Source organism: Pinus tabuliformis, chromosome 8, assembly GCF_031772625.1.
Source record: "Pinus tabuliformis cultivar Carrire ecotype Pingquan chromosome 8, CPIR1, whole genome shotgun sequence".
Lineage (NCBI taxonomy): Eukaryota > Viridiplantae > Streptophyta > Pinopsida > Pinales > Pinaceae > Pinus > Pinus tabuliformis.
This window is the reverse complement of record NC_142294.1, coordinates 777,884,982-777,910,136: the sequence shown is the minus strand read 5'-3', so window position 1 is coordinate 777,910,136 and position 25,155 is coordinate 777,884,982. Positions and strand designations below refer to the sequence as shown.

At 41.4% G+C, this 25,155-nt stretch overlaps 1 long non-coding RNA gene across 2 annotated transcripts in view; it reads right to left on the bottom strand.

The window, feature by feature from the left end:
• LOC149237901 (uncharacterized) overlaps positions 1 to 24,387 on the bottom strand; it is a 49,197-nt gene extending 24,810 nt beyond the window's left edge. The window contains exons 1-2 of one of the 2 annotated variants that reach the window (XR_016245322.1): positions 24,158 to 24,387; positions 23,968 to 24,058 (exon numbers count right to left, since the gene is read on the bottom strand). This is a non-coding gene — a long non-coding RNA (uncharacterized LOC149237901). The remainder of the gene's footprint in view (positions 1 to 23,967; positions 24,059 to 24,157) is intronic. The other variant, XR_016245324.1, reaches the window with a different exon arrangement.
• Positions 24,388 to 25,155: the final 768 nt, after the last annotated feature.

Here is a 25,155-nt window from a genome sequence, read left to right as displayed (position 1 = left end):
TTAAATCTGTTAGATGGGTATTTTTCTGTTCACGAATTTTCAAGTCGGGAAAAAATTGTTTTCGCTCTTCTCAAAGCAGCCCCCCACGTCAAGGACTGGTGGGAAACCTACTGCGAGCAGAAGGATGAAAGTACAGGCTCACTATTTTCAGCCGCACCCACTTGGAATGACTTCCGAGATGCCATCAAAGAGCAGTACTACCCTGTCGGAAGCTATGAGGACAAATACATCAAATGGACCACACTGCGACAGGGACGAGACCAAGATGTGTCGGAGTTCACAAACATTTTTCATACCCTTCGCACACAGTTGGGTATCAAAGATTCTGAGCTGCATCTAGTACTCAAATACCGTGGCTGCCTGCACAAATACATCCAGGAAGAGATGGTGTTCTTGAACATCTCCTCACTTGGCACAGCATACCGATACGCTGTCAAAATCGAGCAAAAGTTCAAACAGAAGAAGCGAGACTTTGGATCTGCAAATCCGAAGCCCAAAGGACAAAGCCAAGGCGGGGTGACCCAAGATAACCCGTTGAATCCGCAAGAAAAGAACAACACCATGAAGCCGAAGAAGGACACGGGAAAGTGGTGTGAGTTCCACAAGAGTCCCACTCATAACACAAGTGAGTGTCGGACCAAGCAGTCGCTGATGGCTGAATTGAAGGCTTCTGAATCAGATGCATGTTCTGACCCTGAGCCAGAACATGACAAGGGGAATGGCAAAGGGAAGCAGATCATTGATGCGGATCCCAGCGCCACTGTTGCCACTGCCAAGATCCAGAAAGATGAGCCCGAAAATCCAGAGGAAGGGGAGCGTCTTTTCCACTCACAGATGTGGGTGAAGGGTTCGCCGCTACAATTCATTGTCGACAGTGGCAGCCAAAAGAACCTGGTTTCAGCAGAGGTCGTGAAGCGGTTGGGCCTACCAACTACACCACACCCACAGCCGTACAGTATCGGGTGGCTTCATGAAGGACGAGATCTCAAAGTTCGCCAGCAGTGTCGCCTTCCCTATAGCATCAAACCCTTCACAGACGAGGTATTGTGTGATGTTACACCTCTGGATGTTTGTGATGTACTATTAGGCCAGCCATACTTATGGAGGCGACATGCTGTGTATGAGTCAAGGCCTCGTGCTGTCATTATTTGTTTGAATGATTCATTATACAGGAGGTAGCCCCACCTACCGCCACATCTTTGATCACTACCAAGAAAGGCAGCAAGCTCATATCACAGACCAGGAAATTCATCTGTCTGGTTCACTCCCAAAATAAGGGGAAGATTGTTGCTACATCCATGACCCCTGTAAAGGGTTTCTCCATGTAGCAGCAGAAGCAAAGGGATACGGTCATGACAAAACACAGGAACAACTTCTCCTCACCCACATGGGTACCACACAAGTTTCAGGTGGGCAACAAAGTCTGGTTGCATCGACAGAAAGAACGCCTCACCAGAACCCATCAGAAGCTCAGATCACTCCGACATGGTCCTTACAGCAGTACCAAGGCTATGGGGAACAATGCTTTGGAGCACATCATTCCTCCATTCCTTCACCTGCACCAAATGTTCAATGTGGACCATCGTCGACCATGCTTCCCACCATCACTGGACACATCAGAGATTGTAGGGCAAGTTCAGCAGATGGAGGAACTCAACGCAATGGGGACCATTGCTTCCTAAGGGGGGAGGAATGATCCAGGTGGATGTTGGTGGCCACCCACCAACCCATTTGGACCCCCACAACTGTCTCTTTCAGCTTTTTCACTTTCCTAAATTGTAGCACAGTTTACTATTTTTAGCAGTTTTTTCGGGTCTTGAACTTCCGGAGCCGTTTTGAGGCCCTAAACGACGTTTTTTTGGGATTCTGGGCCTTCCAAAGTGGTAGTACTCGGATAGATCTTTCTAACGAGCTATCGAACGCGTCAAACGGAGATCGTATGCCAAAGTTACGACCCCGGGAAATTGATGTACCAATTTACCCAAACGGGGCCCACAATTTGGCGTTTCATCTTCTAGGGTTAGGTTTCGGGATGTGAAGGGTTTTCCATTGTTTCTCAACAATAAATAGGCCTTCGAGCCTCATTATAATACATTTTAGAACAGTTCAGAGGCATGTAGCCGCCACATCTCTTCTCAGAGATAAGCTACCATCGCCCTAGCTGGTTTCTTTCCATTTCTGTTTGTAAGCATATTTCAGTATTTTACAGTAATGAAATGAAGTATTATTTCCGCTGCATCTCTGTGTTTATGGTTATTTCATCTCTGTATTTATGGTTACCTCTGTAATCTATTGCGTTCCTGTTTAAATCCGGATCAAGAACCCATCCGTGAAAGAGTATGCTTCTTGTCCACCAACATTTTCCAATACTCATCTGTGAACGGGGTCGGGAATGGGTCGTGTACACAGGCATCATTCAATTTCCTAAGGTCCACGCATATTGTTGGTATCATCCTAAGACCCTTTTTCCTTCCCAGTTTCACATCAGTTATCCATACATTTTCATCATTTATCCCTCAAAATCCTTGAATATTGATTATTAATTGTTCTATAGTTATTAAATTGCATAAGAATTAATTTAGGGGTTTTATGTTCCAGAATTAGAGGTTTTTGATGACTTGACTACAGGAAGTACCCACAACCTGTAATGAGTTTACCGTTTGACATGTGGCGCAGCGGATGAGCGAGAACGAAAAGCATGGGCGAAAAGTGGAATGTCCAAGGATGGACAAACACCTATCTTCCATCCAAATCGAGCCTCCTATGCATGCGGTCAACTTCAGTCAAAGCAGGGTACTCTGGCGCATAAAAGCAGCAACAACATTGTTCTATTTTCATTTTGATTTTTGTTCTTTTTGAAACTTATGGTATGGAAACATTTTGCAAAAAGCTATGTAAAAACGCGGCAACAGCACTATGTACATTCACTGCATCGATGACATGGCTGTATGTACGCATGTGTAAATACAGTTAGTTCAATGTTTTGAAGGTTAATTAATCAGTTGTTGAAACATTTGCTCAGAACAGAGTTTAGTTAATACACATAACCGTTTACAGTCCCAACGTGTTTTTACTCTTTTGCATTGGTTGATTGCTGAACGGTGGTAGTCAGTATACCCTTAGGCGCGGACGGGCCCTGCGTCCTTTGTTTGGTATACTGCTCTTCGTTTTGTTACATTTCATTTCAGTTTCTATATATATATGTTTGCACAGCGTTGTATTAGTTTCAATCTATATGCTTACACAATGTTGTATTGGTTTCGATTTATGTATCACACAGGTTGCATCATAGTTTCGATTTACATAACTGTTGATTCACATAGCATATACGCTGCAGTCATATGAGCTTTCGATTCCTTTATGTTTTGAGTTTCATTACATGTATATGGTGTGCGCATCCGAAGGGTTTATTGTTATGTTGAATGGTCAGCACTAGGATCTGGAACGAGAATCTTGTAAGGGATTTGGTCCTTGTGTGATTTACAGATGCATGCTCATAAACTCTGCCTCATTTCACAGTCTATTCATGTTCTTTTTATATAGTTTCATAGTGTAAATATCTTGCATGCTGTGTGTGTTTACTAAGCAAAGGTTTTCTGAGTGATACCTCTGTAAGGGGGTTAGAATCATTGCCATAATCATACACAGTCTTTAGATTCACAGTTTGCTTTGATAGATGCATTTCATAACCAGCATTGTAGTTAAGTACATCAGTAGGGTAATCTAGGTGTGTGAAGGATAGGCTGCATATCACGGTCTTCCGTAAAGAAGCCTTGCAATTTACCTCACAATCACCTGGGCGGTAATTCTTTATGTCTATATATTTTAGACCACGCCTCTAAGCTTACGCACCTCGGTCGATATTAAATATAGAGTCCAGTCTAGCACCCTAGCTGGAACCACTATATTTTGGCGCCGTTGCCGGGGAGGCGTGCGTGAAGAATTCAAACAAAAAGAAAAAAATTTCAATACACAAAAACAACCAAAAACACAGTTAGAATCATGTTCATTTATGCCTAGACTTAGGGACAATCAAGGGAGATTTGTGAAACCCCCCCACCATCTTAACACTAATCCATCATCATCAGGAGCAGACTCAACACCAACTGAGGAGGATATTCAAACATTAGCTGAGAAATTTTATTCAGGACAGCACATTACTCTTGCTGAGAGAGAAATTCTGTTTGCACATAAATCACAGCAGCAACCTTTTCCTAAATCTTCTACCCAAGGGAAAAGTAGCACCATTACCAAACAATATTCCTTTCTCTCTTTTCCACCAAGAGACACTAAGAAACCAAGTAAAATGGCTGAGGAGGGATCTGGATCAGTTCCCCATCAAGAGGAGGAGGAATCCACTTTTAAATTCCCTATACAAGAACCACAGGAGGATGAGGAGATTAAAATGAAAAATATACCCCCATCCGTGCTACCCAATTTCTATGGTATGGCATCAGAGGATCCGGACTCATTCTTATTTGAGTTCGACATTGTGTGTCGCACTTATGGTTATACAGATGATGCTCACAGATTGAGATTGTTTCCAGCCACATTAAAGGCAGCAGCCTTGAAATGGTTTATGGGGCTAGGGGAACATGCCATAGTAGATTGGGATGGCATGAGGAGGATATTTCTGAGGAAATATCAGCCTTATTGCAGATCCAAAGACTCTAAAGATGACATCTTTAGAATGAGTCAGCAGGAGGATGAAACCTTAGAAGAATATCTAGAACGGTTTGTCTATAACTTGCAAAAATCTAAACACCGAACCATGCCTCCTGATCTAGTCCGCACAATCTTTTTGAAAGGTATCAGGGAAGAATACATGGATGATCTCAACTTAATGGGCAAAGGTGATATCTCTGCCCTACCCTTTGAAGAAATAGCTGAACTGTGTGAAAAATATTCAAGAAGTAAAGCCAAAATGGGAAAGAGGACCTTGTCATCTAGGGTCATAAAAACTGCCTCTGCTAGTGTCACCCGGGCTGAAATTGGTAATCTTTTAGAAGAGTTCAAAACAGATTTGTTGAGTACTCTAGGAAACCAAATTGATACCTTAAAAGCCAAAAAGAAACAAGAGGAAGAAGACAATATAATGGCTATTTTCTGCCCCAAGGGTCGCAAGAAGCATGCATTAAAAGACTGTCCTCTAGACAATATACAAGTATGTGCTTTCTGTACTGAGCATCATGATATATTTAACTGTCCTAAAGTTAAAATTATGCAGAACTGTAACATGGCAGCCAGCACAGAGATGGAGAACGTGTACTACATGGGTGCAAAGCGACCATGGCAACCAAGGCAAGCACCCCAAGGTATGTTTCCTAATCAAAATATGCAATTTCCTATGAATGATCAGATGTATGCACAAAACTCATGGAATATACCTATGCCATGGCAGCATGGAAACCAGTCACAAAATCAATGGAGACCATCTCAACAGTATCCCCAATCCTACCATCAGTATCCTCAATCATACCCACCTTACTCACAGCCATATCAACAGTACCAACAACCATATCCATCACATTCACAGCCATATCAGCAGCACCCTCAGCCAGTTGCTTATCAACCCCAACCTTCTCAACAAACTTTGCCTGCTCCTCCACAAATAAATGTCCCACAACTTCAATTTCCAACTAATTCACAACCTCCCATACCCACACAAATACCTGCTCAAACTGTCCCGAATCCAAACAATAGAGCAGAGAGGCCAACTTATAATGTAGAGGAAGGAACTTCCTACTCCACACTGCCTTTACAAAACATTAATCTGAGGTCTGGTAGGGTGCTCCAAAAGGATTCTCCAATAACAGATCAGCAAGGAGAAAACTTAGAAAAAGAAAATGAAATGACAACTCAAACACAACCAAGCAGTGAAACCAGAGACAAACAAATGCAGTCACTGCAACCACCTTTTTCGGACCGTTTGGTCCAAGTCAAACCACCATTGCCTCCACCACAATTTGATGTTTTGGATGAACTTAAAAATGTCTACATAAAAATCCCTTTGGTGCAAGCTATAAAGGATATTCCTATTTACACCAAAGCCATCAAAGATATGTGTCTAAAGAAACCTGCTAGGAAGAGGATTGATCCTCAGACCATTCATGTTCTAGGAAATTTAGCAGGCCTTATGACCAATACCATCTCCATGGAGAAGTATGTTGATCCGGGCATTCCAAAAGTGACCACCATCATTAACAACATACGGATCCCAAACACTTTGATAGATCTTGGAGCTGCAATTAATGTCATGACCCTTGAAACTATGAGAACACTCCAGCTTGTGAATTTGCAACATACCACAATTGTTCTTGAACTAGCTGATAGGTCCAAAGTCATTCCTGAGGGGATTTTGGAAGATATCATTGTTTCACTGGACTCTTGGGAGTATCCGGTGGATTTCCTAGTCCTTCAACCCAAATCCAATCTAGGAGGACATCCTATCATTCTAGGCAGACCATGGTTAGCGACTGCTGATGCATTTATTGGATGCCGATCAGGTAACATGATTATCTCTAGAGGGACCGAAAGGAAACAACTCACCCTCTATCCATCAGCACAATCACCTGCAGTCACACATAACTTGTGGCTTGATGACAAATTTAATGACAAAGAGGAGGTACGATCTGTTTTTAGCATTGACCAGATCTATGATTTCCATGAAGATAATACTGATTTGGTAGAATTATTTCTCTCACAGCCTGATATATCTGAAAACTTGAGAAATGAACAGTATAATGCTGCAGATGTACTTCTAGCTCAAAACTTTCAAGAAACATGCACTATCCACTCCTTGCAGTCTACATTTCATGACATCTTTCCAGTTCAATCCATCACTAATACTCAGAGTCAAGTCATAGAGATCAGTCCAGGCAAAACTTTGAACATAGGTAACCACCTAGACTCATCTCAACAAGAAAAATTGATTAGACTCTTAACGAAGTACCAAAAAGCCTTTGCATGGGATTACACTGACATGCATGGGATTCACCCCGACACATGTACTCACCACATCTACACAGATAGCACCATTAAACCGGTGAGGCAACCGCAAAGAAGAATGAACCCCATGCTCCAAGACATTGTCAGAGAAGAGTTGCAAAAACTCTTGAGAGTCAACTTTATATATCCTATTTCTGACAGTCAGTGGGTATCCCCATTGGTTATTGTGCCTAAGAAGAATGGCAAGTGGCGTATCTGTGTTGACTACAGACAGCTGAACAAAGCCACACTCAAAGACTACTTCCCACTGCCATTCATTGACCAAGTGTTAGACACCCTAGCCGGCAAATCATCATTCTCCTTTCTTGACGGTTTCAGTGGCTACAACCAGATCCGGATTGCCTCTGAAGACCAGGACAAAACCACCTTCACCTGTCCTTGGGGCACCTATGCCTACAATGTTTTGCCATTTGGACTTTGTAACGCTCCAGCTACATTTCAGCGAGCTGTGTTAGCTATCTTTGCTGATTTGATTCATGATTGTGTTGAAGTGTATATGGATGATTTTTCAGTATATGGCAATTCTTTTGAACATGCATTAGAAAATCTAGAAAGAGTTTTGAAAAGGTGTATTGAAGCTAACCTGTCCCTCAGCAACGAAAAGTGCTTCATGATGCTAAATGAAGGGATAGTGTTGGGCCATTATGTCTCTTTTCAAGGCATCCAGGTTGACCCAGCCAAGATACAGATTATTGCCGATTTGCCTATTCCACAGAACCAGAGAGAGGTAAGAAGTTTTCTTGGGTATGCTAGCTATTACCGCAGATTCATTGAACATTTTAGCAAGATAGCCTTACCTTTGTTTAAACTTCTTGCCAAAGATGTACTTTTTAATTGGACTGAGTACTGCCAACATGCATTTGAACAACTTAAGAAGAAACTATCTACTGCACCAGTCCTGAGAGGGCCTAATTGGAGTTTACCATTTCATATTTTTACCGATGCATCTGACACTGCCATAGGTGCATGCTTAGGCAAAAAAGAAGAATCTTGTACATATGCAATTTATTTCATTAGTAAAAATCTCACACCTGCCGAGCTAAACTATACAGTTACAGAAAAGGAAACACTTGCCATCATTTATGCTGTGAACAAATTTCGCCATTACATAACTGGTTATGAAGTCTTTGTACATACTGACCACTTTGACATTCGACATCTCATGAATAAACCAATAACTAGTGGCAGAGTTACCAGATGGTTACTATTGCTGCAGGAATTTAACATCACAGTGTTAGATAGACCAGGCAAAGAAAACCAGGTGGCAGATTTCCTCTCTAGACTGCAAAATCCAGGTGAGATTGTTCCTGTTGAGGACTCTTTTCCGGATGAGCACTTATTCGCAATTTCCATAGTAACTCCTTGGTTTGCTGATTTAGCTAATTACTTGTCTACAGGTAGGACACCTCCACATTTCACTGCAAAGGAAAGGAAAAGATTGATAAAACAAAGTGTTAGATATTCTTGGCTTAATGGCGATCTCTTTTACACTGGTTTTGATATGATCATTAGGAGATGTGTCCGAAATGATGAGGTAATTGACATTTTAAAATCTTGCCATGATGAACCGTGTGGTGGGCATTTTGCAGCGAAGCAGACAGCCTTCAAAGTTCTTACTCTTGGATACTATTGGCCATCCATTTTCAAGGATGCCAAGAAGTATGTAAAGAGTTGTGACAGCTGCCAAAGGATGGGCAGACCCACAACCACGGATCAGATGCCCCTTCAGCCCCAAGTTCACTTAGAACCATTTGATAAGTGGGCTCTGGACTTCATAGGACCGATCAACCCAGCCTCTAATGGTAAGAAGTACATCTTAGTGTGTACTGATTATGTCACAAAGTGGGCAGAAGCAAAAGCACTGGTAAGAGCAACCGAACACACAGTAGTCAATTTCCTTTTTGAGGAGATCTTTGTGAGGTATGGAGTGCCAAGAGAAATTGTCACTGATCAAGGTACCCAATTCACCTCCAAGCTCATGAAGGACATCACAGACAAGTTCCAGATAAAGCATAGGAAAAGTACCCCCTACCATCCACAGGCCAATGGGCAGGTGGAATCAACCAACAAGACTTTGGAGGGGATCATTACCAAAACTGTTGCAATGAACCGCAAAAACTGGGAGGAAAAGCTCAAGGAGGCACTCTGGGCTTACCGGATTACTTGGAAAGATACCACCGGATTTACACCATACCAGTTGGTGTACGGTAAGGATGTCATGCTTCCTATTGAATTCCAAATTCACACTTTTAAATTAGCTGCAGATTTACTAATTGATTTGGATCAAGCATAGAAAGCGAGAATCCAGCAGTTGAACCAGCTGGATGAGATGAGGCAACAAGCAGAACAAACCACCACCCTCATGCAAAAGCACAGGAAGCAATGGCATGATTCACACATTAAGAAGAAGCACTTCAAAGAAGGTGACTGGGCTCTGCTTTTTGATTCAAAATTCAAGGATCATAAAGCTAAGTTCACCACCCATTGGATGGGCCCTTATGAAATCGTTCAGGCTTATGACAATGGATCAGTAAAACTCCAAACTATTGATGGCAAAGGTCATTATTTCACAGTCAATGGTCATCGCCTGAAGCTGTACAACAAGCCCATCAGCAAGCAAGATTTTCTCAATACATTATCTCAGCAAGAAGAGGTTGAGGTACTGCAGCCCTCAGCTGCAGTATCACTGCCTTAATTTCATTTTCTTTCAATTTCAAAATCAAGAAAAAATAAAAAAAAAAAAACAAAAATAATAAAAAAAATAAAAAAAAATTAAATAAAACAAAAACTCAAAAAAAAATAAAAAATATTTAAATAATAATGGGTTAGATGTGAAAACCAGTATCTGGCACAATCTAACCCCGAATTCCTACCTGAAAACCAATTTATTGGCGGGTATGAATTCTATTTCTGTTGTTCATTGTTTCATTTCTCAGTTGTTTCATGACTTGAGGACAAGTCACACTTTCAGTCGGGGAGAGGGAGACATCTGTTCTGTTACTTTTATCTCTCCCTTGTAAATTCTTCAGATTTCTTATTCTATATTTCACTGTAAATTTCCAACAGCAGCTTGTTACCAGCATTCTAGACTTTAACAAATAAGCTGTTCTGTCATGATTTTCAGAGGGACCTGGTTATAAATAGTTTGCAGGGGGACCTGTTTTGTTCAGACACCTATGCTATCAACACCATCAGTGCAATGGGACCTGTTTAAGATATTCAGAAGGGACCTGTTTAAAGCAATTGACACCTGTTTGAGACATTACAGCCAGCAGTAGGGACCTGTTAAAAACCTTCAGTTGGGACCTGTTAAAAAATTCTTGACACCAAGGGCTACTTCAACAGACTTCCACCAAGCTTTACAAGGATTTGGCACCAACACTCCAGCAAATTGCAAGCTCAGTGAACCTGTAACAATACCAAGCTCTGCATGAACATCTTCAGTTTTTTTTAAAGGGACCTGTTACAGCTTTCTCAAGGGACCTGTATCTTCAAATCTTCTTAAGGGATCTATTGCATCTTCAGTTTTCTCAAGGGACCTGTATCTTCAGTTTTCCAAGGGACCTATTACATTTTCAGTCTTCAAGAAGGGACCTGTACATTCAAACTTTTCAAAGGGACCTGTTACATCTTCAAAACTTTTCTCAAAGGACCTGTGTATTCAACCTCCCTCAGAGGACCTGTCAAAAAGAACAGTCAAAAGGATTAGCAACTCAGCATGTCAAATGATCAACAAAGGAGTAATGTATTTCTATTCTTGGGCATTTAATTTCCTAGATTAGTTTTAATGTAATTTTGGTGACTATAAGCTGTTGTAATTAATTTCAAGGACACCTTCATACATCTACTTACCACCCCTTTATCCCACCAAGTTTCATCATTCCCTACATCCACCTATCCCTAACACCCATCACCAACACATATACCCTCCAGGCATACCAACATTCTCTACATGATTGAATATAATTGAAAAGGGCACGTGGTGAGCTGTGTGTTTGTTTAAAAAAAAAAATACAAAGGATGAGATAGAAGCGGCCTATATATATTCTTTACTCCATATAGTCGAATCATAACAAACGGCCTATATGTTTTACACCACACACACACCCGAATTATAACCTCGCCATCCAGCATTGCCACCCAGCATTATAGCTCAGTACTTTGGGTACGCTCTCAGCGTTCTTATGCTAATATGCATACAAGCGTACAACCCTCTGTTTTTAAATTGTATGATTACATTGTAAGGCGAGTACAGGGTATTTCACATCCTCGGTTCCCATAACTTACAAAGCGAAAGTTTGAAGCAAGGAACGCGAGGAGATTGTCATCATATGGGTAGAGTTACAACGTAAAGGAGTGAAGCAAGGAACGCCGAGGCGATTGTTACCATTTGAGTGGGGTTACAAAGTGAAAATTTGAACAAAGAGCGCAGAGGAAAGTATCACTGTTTGGGGTTGGTTTACACAGTGAAACCGGTGAGCGCCGAAAAGGGAAGCATCACCATTCTACTTCTAACACCCACAGCAGTCATATCGACCAGCTAAGCACCATAATTGAAGATTGAAGGAAGCTACATATACCAGGTAACCGACTTGACATCTCTGTGTTTAAATTCTAAAAGTGTAGACAGAGAAGGGTTAGAGGCATAACCCTCTGCCATCACCATGACTAATAGAGTTGAACCTAGTACATTTGATAGCTCACAATACCATAACGATTGCATTGAGATTCTTCAAGAAGCACAGTGGTTACCTTTTCTGGAAAAATTCCATGGGAGCAATGAAGAAGTCACAAAACAATTTGCCTTTACCTTCAATGGAGAAAAGGCCCTAATAGGCACCTTCTCCTTCAGAATCTCAGAGGATACCATAGCTCAGGAAATTGGACTCAGCCCTGAGGGAGAAAAGTACTTTAAAACTAAACAATTCAAGGAGAAATCATGGACACAGTTCATGTCCAGGTCTAGAGTTTCCTCAGTAAACTGGAAAAAGGGAGTTCCAAGAAGCTGGTTAGTTCATCCTTGGGATGAAATGGTCTACATTATCCAAAAGTTTATAACATGTGAAGGTAGATACAACATTGTTTATCTCTATCACATCAAGCTACTCCTCCATCTAAAGAAACAATGTGTAATCAGTGTGCCATATTTTCTGCTGCAAAGTTTAACAAAGATGGCCAAAACTATCCAGAAACAAAAAGGGAATGAGGACAAAAGTCTATACCATTTTGGCCTGATTAAAATCCTCATTGAACATGAGTTGCAGAAGCGAGGGAAGCCATGGAAAGAGTTCCTAGCTGTCAACCAGATCAGAGATGAGGAGGAAAAAGAAGAGCTGCAAGAAGATTCTGGGTTTATGAAGGATATAGATGAGGAAATTCCAGTGTCCAAGGCCAGCAGAGCACCTCAACCTGAGGGCATCATAAGGACCAGAAACATGCAAAAAGAGGATGTCAAGAGAGCTGAGAAAGACAAAATCTTCACCACCTACTCCCGAAGATCAAGGAGGACATCAAAAACTCAGCTGCAAGAAGACCAATTTGAATCTCCTGCCCCTGCCCAAATGGATGTTGAAAGTGGTGATCATTCACCACCAGCACCAGAAGTTGACATAGAGGTGGAAAGCCATAACCAGCAGGAGAAATGTTCACCACCTCCTACCAAGAGACAGAAGAAGTTAGAAAAGCAAATTGAGGAATTGAAAGAAGAGCTCATGGAAGCTAACATGTTGGAAAAGGTTATCAAAAGAGAAAATGAACTGCTCAGGGCATAAAGCAAAGAAGTACAGAAGACAAATGAAAAGCTAAAGGAAAGGATCAGTGAGTTAGAGACTGAGCAATCTGAGATTTCCAACTGGGCCACTAAGTGGTACAACCAGAAAAAGGCTCTTAAAGAGAAATATAAAAAGCTGAAGCAAGAGCTCAAGGGACATAAGGATCAACAGGTGAAGAAGAATGTAGATACCCTGCTCAAGGCAGCAGAGATCCATGCAGGCACAGAGTTCAAAGGGAGTACCTCTGGGGTAGCATGAGGACATGCTAAGTCCTTAAGTCGGGGAGAGATGTTGGTATCATCCTAAGACCCTTTTTCCTTCCCAGTTTCACATCAGTTATCCATACATTTTCATCATTTATCCCTCAAAATCCTTGAATATTGATTATTAATTGTTTCATAGTTATTAAATTGCATAAGAATTAATTTAGGGGTTTTATGTTCTAGAATTAGAGGTTTTTGATGACTTGACTACAGGAAGTACCCACAACCTGTAATGAGTTTACCGTTTGACATGTGGCGCAGCGGATGAGCGAGAACGAAAAGCATGGGCGAAAAGTGGAATGTCCAAGGATGGACAAACACCTATCTTCCATCCAAATCGAGCCTCCTATGCGTGCGGTCAACTTCAGTCAAAGCAGGGTACTCTGGCGCATAAAAGCAGCAACAGCATTGTTCTATTTTCATTTTGATTTTTGTTCTTTTTGAAACTTATGGTATGGAAACATTTTGCAAAAATCTATGTAAAAACGCGGCAACAACACTATGTACATTCACTGCATCGATGACATGGCTGTATGTACGCATGTGTAAATACAGTTAGTTCAATGTTTTGAAGGTTAATTAATCAGTTGTTGAAACATTTGCTCAGAACAGAGTTTAGTTAATACACAGAACCGTTTACAGTCCCAACGTGTTTTTACTGTTTTGCATTGGTTGATTGCTGAACGGTGGTAGTCAGTATACCCTTAGGCGTGGACGGGCCCTGCGTCCTTTGTTTGGTATACTGCTCTTCATTTTTTTACATTTCATTTCAGTTTCTATATATATATGTTTGCACAGCGTTGTATTAGTTTCAATCTATATGCTTACACAGCGTTGTATTGGTTTCGATTTATGTATCACACAGGTTGCATCATAGTTTCGATTTACATAACTGTTGATTCACATAGCATATACGCTGCAGTCATATGAGCTTTCGATTCCTTTATGTTTTGAGTTTCATTACATGTATATGGTGTGCGCATCCGAAGGGTTTATTGTTATGTTGAATGGTCAGCACTAGGATCTGGAACGAGAATCTTGTAAGGGATTTGGTCCTTGTGTGATTTACAGATGCATGCTCATAAACTCTGCCTCATTTCACAGTCTATTCATGTTCTTTTTATATAGTTTCATAGTGTAAATATCTTGCATGCTGTGTGTGTTTACTAAGCAAAGGTTTTCTGAGTGATACCTCTGTAAGGGGGTTAGAATCATTGCCACAATCATACACAGTCTTTAGATTCACAGTTTGCTTTGATAGATGCATTTCATAACCAGCATTGTAGTCAAGTACATCAGTAGGGTAATCTAGGTGTGTGAAGGATAGGCTGCATATCACGGTCTTCCGTAAAGAAGCCTTGCAATTTACCTCATAATCACTTGGGCGGTAATTCTTTATGTCTATATATTTTAGACCACGCCTCTAAGCTTACGCACCTCGGTCGATATTAAATATAGAGTCCAGTCTAGCACCCTAGCTGGAACCACTACACATATTCTTATCTCACCCTTTTGTTTCTTTTCCTGTACGAACAAAGGGCTTACCCAGTCAAATTCTTCCACTAGTTCAATAATTCCGGTCGCAAGCATTTCGTCTAGTTCAACGCGGACCTTTTCCTTATATTTCGGATTCAAGCGGTAAGGCCTCTTCTTATACAGCTTCGCATCAGGTTTTAGGGTGATCTTCATCATCCCTAAATCACCAACGATCCCCTTTAGGTCCATGATCTTGGTCGGGAATAACTCTTGGTACTCACGGAGTAACTCAACGACTTTATCCACCATGGCATCATCCGAATAGTCATTGAGTGTTGCATACTTTGGTTCCACCTCCGTCCCAATGTTTACCTGCTTCTTTATTAATGGTGCAGTGATTTCAGGATCCTTAATCAATAGTCCTCAAACCTCGCAACAGCCTTCAGTTTCTGGAATGTTAATATTCCACAGATCCTCATCATCTTCCTCAATATTTACATTGTAACACTCCAACACGCAACTTAGCTGGTCGCCCATTCCGGCTGAAGGACTTCCATTGGTTCCTGGGTTATTTTGAAGGCAGTTGCTTTTACAACATGTAGTGCATCATCAATAGTGTCCCACCAATGATATTCAAATGTGAAGGTTAACAGGAATCCTTCGCGCAAGATATCCCATTCGCTTGTGCCATGGCGAAGCTCCGTCTCAGTGTACCAATTCATGGGTATGACATCCAAGGTATGACAGAACAAATTCACCCATTCAGGTTGTGGCTCTTCCTCGTAGACCTTGGTCCATTTCGCGAGGTGTGCGAGTGGATCATCTCGTCCGTCATATTTGTCTGTTAGCTACATCTACGGTTTCCCAAATCGTAGGCGCATCATCCGTCCACATTCCCCCCAGTCCTCAAAATTTCGCTGGTGTGTACCCCACCATCTTGCGGTGTAGTGCACATTTCAGCGTGTCGAAACGCTGCTGTTCCGGTACTTGTTTTTCAAACTTATGTAGGAAATCATCTACCATGGTCAATCCATCATAAATAGGTAGATATCTTGCCTCTATTGCTACACAGTGCAACGACCTTATCATCATGTTGCAATTGAACGTGGTTACCTTGTGTAATCGATTCTGCCATCTTTCTATCTCCTCATCCGAATTTGAGGTGCAGGAGCTTTTGCGCTCCCACGAAATCCTGCCATCTACTGTCAGATTCACCTAATCCTGTTCTTTTGCGGTTATCTTGTAAATACAGTCTAGATCATCGTTGCTCTCGTTGTCGCGCACTGGCTCTGTGTAGCGCGATTCTTTCGCAGGGTCTAAAGGTACCACTATGCGCAGTGACCTTTTTTTCAAAAATCATCTTGCGCTTCTTTAGATTTATCACTTCATTCATATCAGTGGCCCAATCTATTCCTAATAGCACGGGATAGGGATTGTTGTCATCAACAATCTCTATCACTTCAAAATCTGCAAGCGTGCTCACACTTTCAATATCTACCGTTATTCCCTGCAATCTTTTCATCAGTAGGATCTTTTGTTGGTTGGCCATTCGCAATTGAATAGGAGACCATTGCAATGCTGGCCTGCCCATGCGCTCTCATGTCTTCTTTGGCAGTACGTTCGCGTCTGATCCTAGATCAAAAATCACTTGATCCATTTCATATTCCCCGATTTGTGCAGTCAATCTCATCTCCCTTCTTGTTCGCGTTGTGTGCTTCCCGAGCTTCAAGACTACGTGCGATTCTCCTGACCCAACGCACCTAGTGATGAGTTCCTGCAATCACTTTACAACCTTTCTGTCACGTAGCAACTTCATGCATGTCTCCAGAAAGGTAGTAGGCATTTATGGGTCCATCTCTGGTCCTAGTTTGTCTTTACTACCTAAAGTGGAGGCTTCTGTGAAGCTTTCTTAGCTTCCATGAATGTATCCTTCGCGCGCTCGAAATCGAACTCTGGTTCCTTTGTAGGAGCCTTGCGAACCCAAGCACTCTCTTCGGGTTGCTTGCCCTTGTCATCTCCTATCGTAATACCGCTTCGAAGCACGATGTTTACATTCAGGTCCTCTTCGCGCGGCTCAGACCTCATCATTTGTAGGTTCCGAGTCGGGGGAGGCTGGAGTATTCTTTTATCGCGCAACCTCGCTATCAGTGTAGGGCAGTCCTTCATCTCATGATAAAACTGGGTACAATATAAATGTGATGCTCTCGTCGAATTTGTACGATCACGAGCATAATGCCCTGGCCCTCTGCAATTGTAACAAATCGGTTGTCTGTGGCCCCTTCCTGGTCCCATTCCACCTCGACCTCATCCATGCCCCTAAAATCTAGTGCGCGCCATTCCTGCATTTTGATCGAGGGCTCGCGTTTCAGTCTGAACTCTGTAGGCAGGAGTCCAATCCATCATCAGTTCATAACTTCTACAGGTGTGCTCATCATGGCCTACCGACCTGCAAAAATTACAGAACAATTGCTGGGATGTCTGCGTATACTTCTATAATAAGTGGAAATTATCTATAGCATGCTTCCCTCCTATCTTACAAATCACACACCATAATGCAAGTGCCGCACTTGGTCCCGCTTGTGCCTATGGTCTCAGTGGCATTGGTCCTCCCCCCACCAGGTAGTTCGCGAAGACTAGACAATGGTCCTTATCATGTCCCTGGCCTTTGCATTTTATGCACCATACTTCCTTGTGTGCTTCTGGGCGATCTATCCTATCTTGTTTCAAGCTCTGCATTTTGAGAGACAAATTTTTCAATTACGCGTTGATCTATTGCAATCTGAGGCTAGGATCTTGTATTGGGGTCTTGTGCAGTCTCATTGCAATCTCCAAGGCTTCGGCCTGAGTAGATAGCTTATGCCGTGACAGCGCGGTCCTTAGATGCGGCGTTAGTGACGTTACAAACCATGCGCGGTGTTGTCCATCTGTCAAGGTCATGTTGGCTTCGTGAATCATACTCTTCAATATTCGATCCAACTCCTAAGGGATCTCACTGATCCAAATTGGATCCATGAAGATTATTCACAACACCATGATTGTATCAGATCAGGGCAAAACTTCGAATTCAAAGAGCATAGAGCGATTAGAAGAACCTCTGAACAGTGGCAGTTGGCAACCAACGTGAAACGATGAGGACCTCGGTCAAATACCGAGGCCCATGGAGACTGCACGGGAGACAAAACTAGCACCCGGGAAGCCCAAATCGGGAAAAGGAGGCAGTTTATGATGTAGCGCTAATCGCACATCGCTGGGAAAAACCCCTCATGAAGGAGAGGCCCCGAGTGCTCGGTTGCATGGAATCCTGGAAAGTTGTGGGAAAAAGCACTAAAGGCTAAAGGCGGGACCCATGCTCCAAAACCGATAGTATTTATTAGGGGCACCCTTGGGCGGTAAGCGGATTTAGAGAAAAGTGAGCGATTCCACTCAATGCCCGACGCATGACAGACGAAGGAGAGTGAAAACTGCTGCTCATCGCGTGCTAACGGTCGAGCAAGTCAACCGCGCGAAATGAGCGAATGGTGTCAGATCTGGGGGATCCAGATCTAACGGCTGAGAAAACGCTTGATTAAAGAACCAGATTTGACAAGGGATTGAGGCACGATATATAAGGAATTGAGGTCCGATTTGACCACTGAGGTGGCGAATGAGTCATTTCCTAACGTAAATGAAGGACCGAACCGACGAGGAAAAGTTTGCACTGTTCGTTGGAAGACAAGTTGCCACTCCTCGTGAGCTGATGACCATGACGCTGAGATAGGGGATCCTAAGCGAACAATAGCAGGTGGTTCGACGGGAGGCAAAAGGGGAATCGAACAGTCATGAGATTGACTGGCTTTAAAGCCATGAACAAAGGCAGAGAAACAAAGAGACAGTGAAGCAAAGAGCAGAAAGACAGAGAGTCGAGCTGACCTGCAGCATAATGTAGCATCGAGCAATCCCTGAGAGGATCTGCCAGGACTGAGCACCACATTGGGCTCCTTCCATTAAAGACCAGAGAGGTCAAGAGCTGGTAACGAAAAGATTTTGTGCACTCTAGTGGCTTGGGGAATCCAAGAACCACCCTGCCAAGCAATTATGTTCAGGAGACTCAAATTGAGCTCCTCATTGTAATTCTCTGCTTTAAAGACACAATAAAATAAGGCCACCACTGAGAGCTGGACCAAAGATGTAGCCCTAGAGGATAGGGTGAACTCTTTATTAATTTCTTGTGTTCCTGTATTTGCTTACTGTGTTTCTCTGCTGTTTTCCATTTTCCAGTTTCTGTGTATTTTGCAATCCGATTAATCCGTTGCCTAAAATAACATAGACACACACCAGCACATGAGTCTGTAATACCTTCATTCAATAATTAATTAACTAAGGTCACTCAAGGGTGATTATCAGATCAAGTAATATCAGAGCTTTAGGTTGTTAAGGTTAGACAAGCTTGTGTTGGTTTAGCTGTTGCATGCTCACTAGATCAAAGCTCAAACTAGGAGAAGGAGAGTTGGTTGAAACTAATCCTGAAATTGGGAGAGTCTATCCTCAAAAGACAATGAAAGAGGAAGGTTCTATGGGGCCAGACCCTCAATTTATAGAAAGCTTCCTAGCCATAAAGTCCATGGTAGAAGAAATGTATAGGGACTTTAGAAAACATAAGGATGAAGATTCATCAGGCTCTAAACAAGACAAATAAGAAGATGAGTCTCACTTCCATGACCACTCCAAAGGAAAAGGGAAAGATGAAAGCTTTCTCACACCTTCTAATAGCCCTGTGCATAACAAGAAAGCATCTTTGATCAAACTAGATGTTAAATTTTGATTTGCCTATATATGATGGAGAGCTAAATGCAGAAAAGTTGGACAATTGGATTAGACAAATTGATGTGTATTGCAGAGTCTAGAATATCGACTCGGACAAGAGCAAGATTTAGCTGACAAACCTACGCCTAGGAGGCACTGCCTTGGTTTGGTGGGAAGGCAGAACCCAAGCTGACATGAAAAGACATGGTAATACTATCTCTGTCTGGAGTGAATTTGTGATTGCAATTAAAAAGCAGTTCTATCCATTGGCCTATATGCGACAAGCCATGATGAGTTGGCAAACTATTCGGTAGTTGAAAGGGAAAAGTGTGCAAGGGTACACTCAAGAATTTAGAAAGAGGGCATTCATTCTAGGAATCTCATTAGACTCACCAGAGACTCTTTTGAAGTACATTGGTGGTCTACATAGATACATGAGGCATACCATCCTCATGTTTAATCCCACTAGTATAGATGAGGTATCTGTACAAGCTACTCATCTAGAAGCTAGAGGAAAGAATGGAAATCCAGAAGTTTGGGGACCATCCCAACCCACTGCAAGTAAAAGCAAGGAGAAAAGAATGCATAAGTGGAAAGCAAGGAAGGCTAACACTATACAGAAAAGAAAAGCTTCATGCACTCACTATAAAAAGGATGGGCATGATGATGAGCATTGTTGGATTCTGCATCCAGAGCTGAGACCTAAGAAATTTGAGGGCAAGAAGAAGAAGACTGCTGCAGCTATTAAGAAAGATTTAGGGTCAGACTCGGGAGATGAAACAACCATTGCAACCACAGTTATAAAATGTAAGAATTCCGAAGCATCTACTAGTAATTTTGCTCAATCTATTATTGATTAAGAACATGAGAGAAAAAGACATGAGCTTTTCCATATTCGAGTTATTTCCAAATATCAAAAGATTGATACTTTGTTTGATATTGGCTCACAAGTAAATTTGATTTCTAAAGCAATTATAAAGAAATTGGGATTAGCAACTACACCTCACAAGAAACCATACCCATTAGGATGGTTGAATGATAAAACACAACTACAAGTGACTAGACAGTGCAAACTCAAGTTTTCTTTTGGGTCAACATTTGTAGATGAGGTTGAGTTAGACATAATTCCTTTGGATATATGTGGAATTGTTTTAGGAAGTCCTTACTTGTATGATAGAAAAGCTATTTTCTATAGAGATGAGAACAAGTATCTACTTGTTGAAGATGGAATCGAATACTTTGTAAGAGCTCATAAGCTCAAGAATAATTATACTCTCATTAACTCAGGGCAGATGAAAAGAATGATAAATTCATGCAAACAATTGTTACTGATGGTTGTAAAGGAAAAGAAACCTGAAAAGACCAATGTATGTGAGGGTTGTAATGCCAAACAACAAGCTGATATAGAAAAGGTTGTTTTAGAGTATGATGTCTTGTTTCAAGAACCTAAAGGTCTGCCACCCAAAAAGAAAATAGTACATGATATTATTTTGTAGCAAGATGCTCCATTGCCTAACATTGGAATGTACAGGTTCTCTGCTTTAGAGAATGCTGAAATCAAGAAGCAAGTGTAGGAGTTGCTCGAGGAAGGGGTTATCAGGCCTAGCACATCACCATGTGGGTCACCAATCGTTTTGGTCAGAAAGAAAGATGGCTTGTGGAGAATGTGCATTGACTACCGAGCACTGAATAAGATAACGATAAAAAATCATTATCCCCTTCCTCGCATAGATGATCTTTTAGATCAATTGAAAGAAGTTGTTTATTTCACCAAGCTAGACTTGCACAGTGGATACCATCAGGTCAAAGTGGCAGAACAAGATGCATGGAAGACTGCTTTTAAAACAAAGCAGGGATTGTATGAGTGGCTAGTTATGCCTTTTGGCTTAACTAATGCTCCTGCTACTTTCATGAGATTAATGAATGATGTACTCAGGCCTTTTCTTGATGATTTTGTTATTGTGTACCTGGATGACATTCTGATTTTTAGTAAAACGTGGGAAGAACACTTAAAGCATGTTAAGCAAACGTTAGATGTTTTGAAAAGAGAAAAACTTCATGTTAAACTCTCAAAATGTGAATTTGGCAAAACATCTCTAAATTATTTGGGTCATATAGTAGGGGGTGGTGAATTGAAAATAGATCCCTCTAAGGTGGCAATCATTGTAAACTGTCCTAAACCTAAGTCTGCTACAGAAGTGAGAAACTTCTTGGGGGCAGCACAATATTGGAGGAAGTTCATTTCTAACTTTTCCTCAATTGCAGCTCCCTTACATGCTTTAACATGATGAACAAGGTGTTTCAGTGGGGAAGCAAACATCAGAAAGCCTTCGACACCTTGAAAGAAAAGATTAGTACAACACCTGTACTAGCCCTGCCTGATCTACAAAGACCATTTGAATCCAAACGGATGCCAGTGAGTATGCCATGGGAGCAGTGTTGACACAGCACGTTAAACTCATATGTTATCATTCCGAGACTTTTAATCCTGCAGTAGTTAACTATCCTGCATATGATAAAGAATTGTATGCATTAGTTCAGAGTGTGAAAAAGTGGAAACATTACTTTATGGGCAAAGATACAGTAATACATACTGATCATCAACCACTTCAATATCTACACTCCCAAACTAAGTTGCAGCAATCAAGACACTACAGATGGATGGGTTTTTTACAACATTTTCATTTAGTCATCAGATATAAAAGGGGCATACATAATAAAGTTTCAGACATGTTATTTAGACCCATTATAAATGCATCTATTATACTTAAGCATAATTCTATGCTACATGAAAGCTACATTGAACAATATGCTCAAGATATAGATTTTAAAGATGTATATGTGACTTTGAGTCAAGGCAAATGAGTAGAAGAATTGGATTATCATGTGAAGGACTGACTCTTATACCATTGTGGGAAACTTTGCATTCCACAAACTGAGAGAGTAAAGATAATTAGAGAAGCACACACTTCTTTGATATCAGGTCACGTTGGGGTAAGTAAAACTATTGCACAGTTGCAAAGATTTTGCTATTGGCAAAAAATGAACGAGACAGTTTCTAGATATGTAAGAGGGTGTACTATGTATGCTAAAAGCAAGCCCAACAATAGAAAACTAGGCTTGTACACTACATTACCAGTTCCTTCTCACCCTTGGGAAAGTGTTTCCATGGATTTTGTTGGAGGATTGCCTAAATCTAGGAAATGTCATGATTATATATATGTTGTTGTGGATAGGTTCAGAAAAATGTGTATTTTGATACCTTGTAACAAACAGATTACAATTGAACAAACTGCAAAACCGTTCTTTGAACATGTATGGGTTCATTTTGGATTACCCACTTCCATTGTATCTGATCGAGACACCTGATTGTGCGGAAGTTTTGGTCAAGTCTATGGGAACTAATGGACACCAAACTGAAGAAAAGCACAACTTTTCATCCACAAACTAATGGATAGACAGAAGTAGTTAACAAGACAATGATCTAGTTACTCAGAGGATATTGCAGCAAACATCCTAAGCTCTGGGATGAACATTTGTGTTATGTTCAGCATGCTTACAACAGAGCAAAACATTCTTCTACACAAAGATCTCCTTTTGAGACCTGTTTTGGTTTCACCCCAAGGTCTCCTTTGGATTTTGTCTTTGGTAAAGATACCACAGTTGAGGGACACAGTGATGTGGACAAGGCAACTAGGTTCATTGAAAAAATCCAGGAAATCCACCAGGCAGTATAGGAACAACTGGAAATGAGCCAATCCATATACAAGGTAAGGCATGACAAGCATTGGATGGAGCATAGTTTCCAAGTTGGTGACCAGGTCTGGCTGTATATCAGCAAGGACAGGATGCAAGGTGAAGGTAAAAAGCTAAAGCCTATCAGGTATGGACCCTTCAAGATACTTGAGAAGATTGGTGAAAATGCTTTTCGCCTTGATCTACTAGCTTCCATGCACATCTACTCAGTCATAAATGCAGATTGCTTGAGATTGTTTGAACCTTTTCTAATTGACGATCCCGAAGAGCAGAGTCAGTTGCCTTCTATTGATGACCTACTACCTGAGTATCTTAATGAATTGCAGGAAGACACAGTGCTGGACAGAAAGGTGAGGACGACGCGCAGGGGAGATGTTGAGTACCTTAGAATTGGGCTCAAAGGTTCAAAGCCGAGCAGTGCAAAGTGGATAGATATTGGACAAATGAAAAAATTGTATCCTCACTTAGTCGATGCTTGAAAACTAACTTTTGGTGGTCCAACAACTTTTTCAGTGGGAAGGCCGTGATCCGAATTGGATCCATGATGATTCTTCACAGCATCATGACTGTATCAGATCAAGACAAAACTTCGAATTCAAAGAGCATAGAGTGATCAGAAGAACCTCTAAACAATGGCAGTTGGCAGCCAGCGTGGAACGACGAGGACCTCGGTCAAAGCGCGCTGAGCGAGGCCCATGGGGACCGCGCAGGAGGTGAAACTAGCACCTGGGAAGCCCAGATTGGGAAAAGGAGACAGTTTCTGATGCGTGATTAGCGCTAATCACGCATCGTTAGGCAAAACCCCTCGAGAAGGAGAGGCTCCGAGAGCTTGGTCACATGGAATCCAGGAAAAATGTGGGACCATAGTCCTGAATCAACCCTATAGCCAGACGACAGCTTGAAAAAACTACCTGTGAGGAAGCATTCAGTGAGAAGCGCATTGGCATTGCTGAAAAAAGTTTGACCGCATAGCGCCTTGCTGCAAAATATAATTTTGTTTCCCTGCCAAAAAAGTAGTGAAACCCCCATCATTTCATCGGTGGGGAGTAATAATGTAAGCCAGAAATTGACCGAAGATGGTGGTATTGATTCAATACTTACCTGTGATGTCATGGATACACTCCATCATAGACACCTGCAGAGGTTTAGCCATCGCATAAGACACCGAAAAAATGACGAGTCCCTGCCCAGCGCGACCTCGTTCAAAAGGGGCAAGTGGGCTAAGCGACCTCGTTCAACAGGGCCAAGTGGGCTAACAGGCTATGATGTTGTGACACCGAAGTTCCAGAGCTCTTGGCATGGCAGAACAAACCGACAAACTAAGTTGTCCCTACCGAGCGCGAGTTACTTGTGCGGTTACCCTAACCTTGTTTTTCCTCAGCCATCGATCTTCGGGAATTTAATATTCGCCGTTGATTTCGTGGGGATCTCGAGGTGGTGTCATAATAGCTGACGTGCGATGAGGCCCTCTCCAGAACCTTCAGAGCATCTGCAGAGATTACCGCTTCCGACATTGTCATTTAAACTATGCTCCTCAAACTTTAAGGTCGAGAACAGGTTGCGCAAATTCCCGCATAAACTTTATGCTAAATGAAATCAATTTTTTTGTACCTTTAATACGAGGTTATGTATTTTACATTTTCGGAATTTTTTTTAATTTATGACAAAGACAGTGGTCTTTATTTTTATTATATTTGTATTATATCGCAAATATTTGTCTTCAGTTAACAAAAGGAAGTGTCCTATTTTTTTAATGGAAGGTACTCTTGGAGGGCACTTTTTATTTAGTTGGCATATCTTAGCTTTCTGACAATTTCTTTGATGGGAAATTTATGTAATCAATATTTAGGAATCTCATATCGTCCTTAGTCCTATTATTGGTATGATAATGATATGGTTATATAACTAAAAGTGATGGATATGACTGATATCAATGTTAATTTTTATTTTTAATTAATATCATCGTGTTTATATATATATATTACTTTTAATTATATGAATGTATTGGTTAATATTCATACATGTAAAAATAAATAATAATTTTCTAAATAAAATTATTAATATCAATTAAGTGTAATTAATAATAATTAGTCAGGGTG